General features: G+C 41.0%; 1 non-coding gene across 1 annotated transcript; it reads right to left on the bottom strand.

Annotated features, from left to right (window-relative positions):
• Positions 1-3271: 3271 nt before the first annotated feature.
• LOC118146502 (U6 spliceosomal RNA) lies at positions 3272-3375 on the bottom strand. Its single transcript, XR_004732362.1, has one exon. It is a non-coding gene; the product is annotated as a U6 spliceosomal RNA (small nuclear RNA).
• Positions 3376-8658: the final 5283 nt, after the last annotated feature.

Genomic DNA, 8658 nt, shown 5'->3' on the forward strand with positions numbered 1-8658 from the left:
GGGAATCCTTTCCCCACTGTTTGTTTTTGTCAGGGTTGTCAAAGATCAGATGGTTGCAGATGTGTGGCATTTCCTCCAAGGCCTCTGTTCTGTTCCATTGGTCTGTATCTCTGTTTTGGTACCAGTACAATGCTGTTTTGATTACTGTAGCCTTGTAGTGTAGTTTGAAGTCAGGTAGTGTGATGCCTCCAGCTTTGTTCTTTTTGCTTAGAATGGTCTTGGCTATGCAGGCTCTCTTTTGGTTCCATGCGAAATTTAAGGTGCTTTTTTCCAGTTCTGTGAAGAGGGTCATAGGTAGCTTGATGGGGATCGCATTGAATCTATTGAAGATTTCTGCATCTGTGTTCATCATGGATATCGGCTTAAAATTTTCTTTTTTCGTTGAGTCTCTGCTGGGTTTTGGTATCAGGATTATGTTGGTCTGATAAAATGATTTGGGAAGGATTTCCTCTTTTTGGATTGTTTGAAGTAGTTTCAGAAGAAATGGTATCAGCTCCTCTTTGTATGTCTGGTAGAATTCAGCTGTGAACTCATCTGGACCTGGGCTTCTTTTGGTTGTTAGGCTATTAATTGCTGCCTCAACTTCAGCACTTGTTATTGGTCTATTCAGGGTTTCAATTTCTTCCTGGTTTAGGCTTGGGAGGATGCAAGTTTCCAGGAATTTATCCATTTCTTCCAGGTTTACTGGTTTATGTGCATAAAATTGTTTGTAGTAATCTCTGATTGTAGTTTGTATTTCTGTGGAATCAGTGGTGATATCCCCTTTATCGTTTTTTTATTGCATCTATTTGATTCTTCTCTCTTTTCTTTTTTATTAATTTGGCTAGTGGTCTATTTTGCTGATCTTTTAAAAAAACCAGCTCCTGGATTTATTGATTTTTTGAAGGGTTTTTTATGTCTCTGTCTCCTTCAGTTCTGCTCTGATCTTAGTTATTTCTTGTCTTCTGCTAGCTTTTGAGTTTTTTTGATCTTGCTCCTCTAGCTCTTTCAATTTTGATGTTAGGATGTTGATATTAGGTCTTTCCTTTCTTCTCATGTGGGCATTTATTACTATAAATTTTCCTCTAGACACTGCTTTAAATGTGTCCCAGAGATTCTGGTATGTTTTGTCTTTGTTCTCGTTGGTTTCGAAGAACATCTTTATTTCTGCCTTCATTTCATTATTTATCTAGTCAACATTCAAGAGCTGGTTGTTCAGTTTTCATGAAGTTGATCGATTTTGAGTTAGTGTCTTAATCCTGAGTTCTAATTTCATTGCACTGTGGTCTGAGAGACTGCTATGATTTCCATTCTTTTGCATTTGCTGAGGAGGGATTTACTTCCAATTATGTGGTCAGTTTTAGAGTAGGTGTGATGTAGTGCTGAGAAGAATGTATATGTGGATTTGGGGTGGAGAGTTCTGTAAATGTCTATTAGGTTTGCTTGGTCTGGGTCAGAGTTCAAGTCCTAGGTATCCTTGCTAATTTTCAGATCTGTTGATCTGTCTAATATTGAGAGTGGAGTGTTAAAGTCTCCCACTATTGCTGTGTGGGAGTCTAAGTCTCTTTGTAGACTTTACATACATTAAGAACTTGCTTTATGTTTCTGGGTGCTCCCATATTGGGTGTGTATATACTTAGAATCATTAGCTCTTCTTGTTGCATTGATCCTTTTACCATCATGTAATGCTCTTCTTTGTCTCTTTTGATCTTTGTTGGTTTAAGTCTATTTTATCAGAGACTAGGATTGCAACTCCTGCTTTTTTTTTTTGCTCTCCATTTGCTTGGTAAATCTTCCTCCATCCTTTTATTTTGAGCCTATGTGTATCCTTGCAAGTGAGATGGATTTCCTGGATACAGCACACCGATGTTTTTTAACTTTTTCTCCAGCTTGCCAGTCTGTGTCTTTTGATTGGGGTATTTAGCCCATTTACATTTAAGGTTAATATTGTTATGTATAAATTTGATTCTGCCTTTTTTAATAGTAGCTGATTATTTTGACCATTAGTTGATGCAGTTTCTTCATTGTATCGATGATCTTTACCATTTGGTACATTTTTGGAGTGGCTGGTAATGGTTGTTCCTTTCTACATTTAGTGCTTCTTTCAGGAGCTCTTGTAAGTCAGGCCTGGTAGGATGAAATCTCTGAGAAATTGCTTGTTTGTAAAGGATTTTATTTCTCCTTCGCTTATGAAGCTTCATTTGGCTGGATATAAAACTCTAGGTGGAAAGTTCTTTTCTTTAAGGATGTTGAATATTGGCTCCCACTCTCTTCTGGCTTGCAGGGTTTCTGCTGAGAGATCTGCTGTGAGTCTGATGGGCTTCCCTTTGTGGGTAACCTGACCTTTCTCTCTGGCTGCCCTTAGCATTTTTTTCCTTCATTTCAATCCTGGTGAATCTGATGATTATGTGCCTTGGGGTTGCTCTTCTTGAGGAATATCTTTGTGGTGTTCTCCATATTTCCTGGACTTGAATATTGGTCTGCCTTGCTCAGTTGGGAAAGTTCTCCTGGATAATATCTTTAAGAGTGTTTTCCAGCTTGGATTCATTCTCTCTGTCACAGTCAGGTACACCTATCAAACACAGATTGGGTCTGTTCACGTAATACCATATTTCTTGGAGGCTTTGTTCATTTCTTTTTACTCTTTTTTAATCTGATCTTGCCTTCTTGTTTTATTTCATTGAGTTGATCTTCAATCTCTGGTATCCTTTCTTTTGCTTGGTCGATTCAGCTATTGAAACTTATATATGCTTCGCAGAGTTTTTGTGTTGTGTTTTTCAGCTCCATCAATTCATTTATATTCTTCCCTAAGCTGTTTATTCTCAATAGCATTTCATCAAACCTTTTTTCAAGGTTCTTAGTTTCTTTGCATTGGGTTAGAACATGATCTTTTAGCTCAGAGAAGTTTGTTATTACCTACTGTCTGAAGCCTGTTTCTGTCAATTCATCACAGTCATTCTCCATCCAGCCTTGTTCCCTTGCTCGTGAGGAGTTGTGATCCCTTGGAGAAGGAGAGGTGTTCTGGTTTTGGGTGTTTTCATCCTTTTGCACTGGTTTCTTTTCATCTTTGTGGGTTTATCTACCTGTGGTCTTTGTAGTTGGTGACTTTCAGATGGGGATTGAGTGGATGTCCTTTTGTTGATGATGAAGTTATTTCTTTCTGTTTTTTAGTTTTCCTTCTAACAGGCCCCTCTGCTATAGGACTGCTGGAGGTCCACTCCAGACACTGCTTGCCTGGGCATCACCTGCAGTGGCTGCAGAACAGTAAGGGCTGCTGACAGTTTCTTTTTCTAAAAATATGGAACACTTCACAAATTTGCATGGAATCCTTGGGCAGGGGCCATGCTAATCTCTGTATTGTTCCAATTTTTGTATATGTGCTGCCAAAGCAAGCACAAAACTTCAGGCTTTTAACCTCTTTGGGGAGATAACACTGAAAACCTGAGAAGCTTTTGTGACACTGGGCCCACATTCCCCCGACCTGACCATATTTTGCTAGGATAGCCCCTGCCCTATTTAGACAGAGAATGAGCTCTCTGAGTCACCACCATCATCACCCACCCTTCCTGATGTCAAACAGCCAAGCTTCCTCAATTATGTCACAGACACACAGGGTCTAGTGGGGATGGAGGGCTCTGGGGTGGATGGCTGACACTTCTTACTGTGTCCCCTTGGGCAAGTTACTGAACCTCCCTGTGCCTCAGTTTCTACACCTGAAAAATGGACATATTAAGAGTCTTTATTGTATGTTTGTTGTAAAGATTTAAAAGCATAATAAGGACAGTCCCTGGCACATAATAAATGTTGAATAAACAAGCCTCCTTCTTCTATATTCTCCTATAGGAATATGGGAGATGAGGACAATTTGGAACAGCCTGCCTTGCTAGGTCATTTGCTTCAAACATGAAATGTAAACTGAGCATTTAGAAAACACCTTTGGTAGCTCTAGTTCAGAAAAGGGTTCTTGGGGTTTCTCCCATAGTCCCTGCTCCATCCTGTTCATGGGCCCCAAATACAAACAGCATTTGTATATGAATAGTACTCAGAGGGGAGGAAGCAAGGCAGACAGAAGCAGGTTCTTCCCTTCTCTTGGCAGAACTGCCCAAGAGTCTCCCAGAGGCCACAAGCATCTCACTACTGAGAGAGAACCCAGGGCTTATGGTAACCAGCCCACTCCCCTGGAGTCAGACACCATCAGCCAACTGACTTGGGGGAAAATGTCCAGGAAAAAGGTCTGAAATGACCAGTGTTACACATCAACTAATCTGTGATTCATACATATTCAGAAGGAAAGTGAGTGAAAAACCACATTTCAGACAGCTTTACATTTTCAAATTAAGTTAATAAAATAAGACTTCCAATGTAATGACAAATTAATTCTTCTTTTCATAAGTTTATTAAAATAAGCGTCTCCTATCTTCTAACTAGCGCTGACATATGCTTACATAGATACATCCCACCCAGTAACCTAATCTCCCAGCAATCTTGAAGCAATTAACTCCTTCTAATCTTGAGCTAACAAAGCCCACCACGCCAAAGGCCCCTGAGAATGCCCCTCAGCAGCCTCCCTCTCCTGCTCTGAACAGCCTGAGCTGGGTCCAATGAAGTGGCCCAGAGTGGTGATTCGGCTCAAACAACCAGATGAGTCATCACAGACCACAAGATCTTCATTAACTCCTTCTTTCTCTGCTAATTAACACAAAAGAATGAGTTGAACATCTGACAGGCAATGACTGACCCACTGCTTGGTGGTTAATGGAATGCAAATGACATCTAATGAGGGTCTCTCCTGGTAGCTTGGGCAGCTGGTCTGCTATTTTTGTTGTGGATTTTGTTGTGTTGGAGCTCCATGAAAAGAGTTTACCCAATAATTTAAACTGCAGCTGAGTTTGTAATATAAAGTCCATGCATTTACGTATGGCCAACACATGGCAGAATTAACTTAAGCTGCTAACCACGAGGTCTAGCTGAAAATACTGTAATTTAGGGGGAGAAATACAGCTTCAGATCCTTCCAAATGAAGCACGGTGTTTGTTGATTGAGTTATGCAATGCATTTTGAATTTTGTTTTAATGTGACAGTGGCAAGCATATTACCAAAATCTTGCTTTTGGGCTGTGGGGGTGGGTACTGTGCATAGCTTTTGCAATTTATTATAGTTTAAAAATGTCTACAAAACCCAAGTTTCATCATCTAAGATTTATTTTAGAATACAAAGAGAAAAAAACAGCCCAAGTATGATTTGTGTGCTGTCAATAAAATGGTGATTCAATGAAGGAGGGAGGTTCTGTAATGAAATCAATAATACAGCTCAAAGAAGAAATTTTATTGTCTATTTCTAGCTGCTAATTGACAGATTTTATAAACCAAAAGCATGATTTTTAAAAAGGTTTCTATTAAAATGCATGCTTCTTTACTACACCTGCTATCATTCCCCTCAACTTGGTGGAAAAGGCACATCTAGTTAAAATTCCAAGCTCTCTTCTCAACCCAGATCCTTAAAACCTTCCTTTTTACTAATGAATTGGCAACTCACTCATTGTAGAGACCTGGTGTTGCCCAATATTGATCCATACTAAAGCCTCACGTAAAAACAAAAAGCATAGAATGGCTATTGTAAAATTCAAAGGAATTATCACTGTATAAAATAGATTCTCTGAATTTGGACAATATCTTAGTTCATCCCACTTTTGGATATTCATTTTTTTTCAATAGTTAGAATCTGCTGTGCATTCTATGAACTTTCAAGATTAATGACAGTTTATCACTTTCTAACTAGTGGGAGGAAGGTAGTGAAAATTATTGGTTGTTGCTTGACAATTGTAAGGAATTGCCAGAAAGATGATTTCTTCCAAATTTCAAACACCTAACTCCTTCTGGATTTCAGGATCAGTCAGGAATACGCTTTTTCCTTCTTCTATACAGAATTTCTCGATGTCCCAGTCTTGAAAGGGGTGAAAATATTTATCCTTCTCTCTATTATTTGCTATTACTTCTTCCTGGAATCCCCTTTCCCTGGATTTTATCTCTACTTTTCATTCAAGTAGGTCTCAGCTTAAACGACACTTTTCACAGATTTCATGGTCACCTGAAGCGGTCCCCAGTCCCCCTCACTTCATCAGCCAAGGTTAGTTCATTCCCCATCTTTGTTGTATCTCATGGTGCTTGTTCACTGGCCCCTAAAATCCCTGCGAACAAAGACCTTGCTTGCTGCATCCCCAGCAGATGGAGCAAGGCCCAGTACACAACAGGGGCTCAGTCCATGTCTACAGAATGAGGGTGGGGATGAGGGAACATGAGACACTCCCTGCAGAGCTTAGACTTATGCATCTTGGCAACTTTGCTCCTCTATGTTCTTTGCTAAATTGCCCTTTTCCCTTCTCCATCCTGGGAAACCCGGCTTAGGCTTCAAGACTCTGTTGAAGGTTCTTTGTCCCAGCCTTCTCCAATCTCACAAAGCAGAATTTATATTTCTACTCTTAATGGGTTTAAACTTCTGGCCACTGGCTTGTATGGATTATATGTCTCTGTCTCCTGGGCTAACCTGTGAGCTCACAGAGGCAAGAAACTTTGTCTAATTCTACTTTGAATTTCTCACACCAAGGCCAAGGCCAGGAATTTAAGTCCTCAAAAAGAAATAAATGTAACCATTAAGCTATCATTCTATGTTTAAGGAGAAAGCCTTGTCTTTCATTAGGGAACTCTAGCATAAGTAACCGTAACAGAGAACTGACAACCCTTTCAGAGAGGTGACAGGAATACACACAGGTCACACACTTACGCACTTAACCTCTAGTCCCCATAATGCTCTACAAAACATCCCCACTTGACAGATAAACAAACTGAGGCTCCAAGAAGTTAGGTAACATGCCCCCAGTGCTCAGGTAGCATGGAGCGATGGTAGGAATCAAACCCATTTTGAAATCAGGTGAAACCTGATGTTCCTCTTGACAACCTTAAGTATCATTTGTTGAGCTTTAACATTAAATCACCATTTTGATGGTTTCTTGTGAGAAATTCCCAGTGGGTATGAATTTCTATATTGATTCCATCTTGGTTGTTCAACTGAATAGAGGACGTCTTACTGCAGGGGGCAGGCAGAGTTGGTGAAACTGAGTCATTGGTATGTATGTTATTTTAAACTATCCCTTCCACAAACCTTAAAGCATCGCAGCTCCTCATGGTCGGATAAGAAAAAGGTAGGAGAGAAGAGAGGAAATAAAGCAAAGAGAACAGTGTTCTACTCTCTGCAGACCAGTAGTACTGTGTCAATAATTGCAGACGTTTGCATGAAATAATTTGAGGCCCTTGAAACTCTACCAAATTCCATGTCTTGGTGTCCCCATCTACAACAGGACCTTCCTGGTACCTGCCCCAACCAGTTCTGTGGGAATCAGGAAATGGAAAAAAAATGACATTTTAAGTAGAAAATGCCTTTAAAGAAACATTTTCAGCCCGTCATGGTGGCTCACCCCACCTAGCACTTTGGGAGGCCGAGGTGGGAGGATCATGAGGTCAAGAGATTGAGACCATCCTATCCAACATGGTGAAACTCTGTCTCTAATACAAATACAAAAATTAGCCAGGCATGGTGGCGTGTTGAGGCAGAAGAATCACTTGAAGCCAGTAAGCGGAGGTTGCAGTGAGCCGAGATCACGCCACTGCCCTCCACCAACCTGGCGATAGAGTGAGAGTCTGTCTCAAAAAAACGAAAAAGAAAAAGAAACATTTTTAGTAATTATGGGTCCAGAGTGCCATTACCATCACTTGGTTACACCTTTCCAAACTTTGAAAAAGTCTTTGGCAATGTTTTCAGCCAACTTAGCAGCAGAATGCCCATTTCCACTGCACGCGACTCTGGGAATCAGAAGTCCTGGAGCGGGCAGCTTGGCTCTACCTCAGTTGATAGCAGGTGTTTGCTGAAAACCAGTATTAAGCATGGAGGCAGGGTCGGAGTGGGGGCTCACACCTGTAATCCCAGCAGTATGGGAGGCTGAGGTAGGAGGATCTCTTGAGTCCAGGAATTCAAGACCAACCTGGCCAACAGAGGGAGACCCAGTCTCTACAGAAAAATTAAAACTTAGCCAGGTGTGGTGACACTCACCTATAATCCCAGCTACTTGGGAGGCTGAGGTAAGAGGATCCCTTAAGCCCAGGAGAGTAAGGTTGCAGTGAGACATGATCACACTGTTGCACTTCAGCCTGGGTGTGACAGTGAGACACTGTCTTAAAAAAAATCATGAAAATGAGCCTGATTAGTGCAAGTTGTGGAGGATTTCAAGCTCTTCACACATGACATTTATAAACATGGGAACTTCAGAGGCAAGGAAAAATTGCATTTCAGAGTTGGATACCGTAGTTGGGTTGGTTTTAATGATCAAACAGGTATGGTGGGCCCAGAGAGCCTTGGGTTAGTCAGCATGTCTCTTATTTGCAAACTGGTTAAAGGTATGAACATAGCGCTCATGGGCATCATGTTCCAGAGGAGATATTCGTGGATCCCCACCCACTCCACTTCGATTGCCATATGTCGCCCACCCCAGGAATGCAGGCATAAGTGACACGGAATTCTCTGCGTACCAGTTCTGCTGCTTTCTCCCATTTCTATGCATAAGGTCTGAGAGTGAGAAAAATGGAGTCGATTTGGTTACCAATGATGTCTCATTAACAGCCCCCAGAA

This window comes from Callithrix jacchus, chromosome 12 (genome assembly GCF_049354715.1).
Source record: "Callithrix jacchus isolate 240 chromosome 12, calJac240_pri, whole genome shotgun sequence".
Taxonomy (NCBI): domain Eukaryota; kingdom Metazoa; phylum Chordata; class Mammalia; order Primates; family Cebidae; genus Callithrix; species Callithrix jacchus.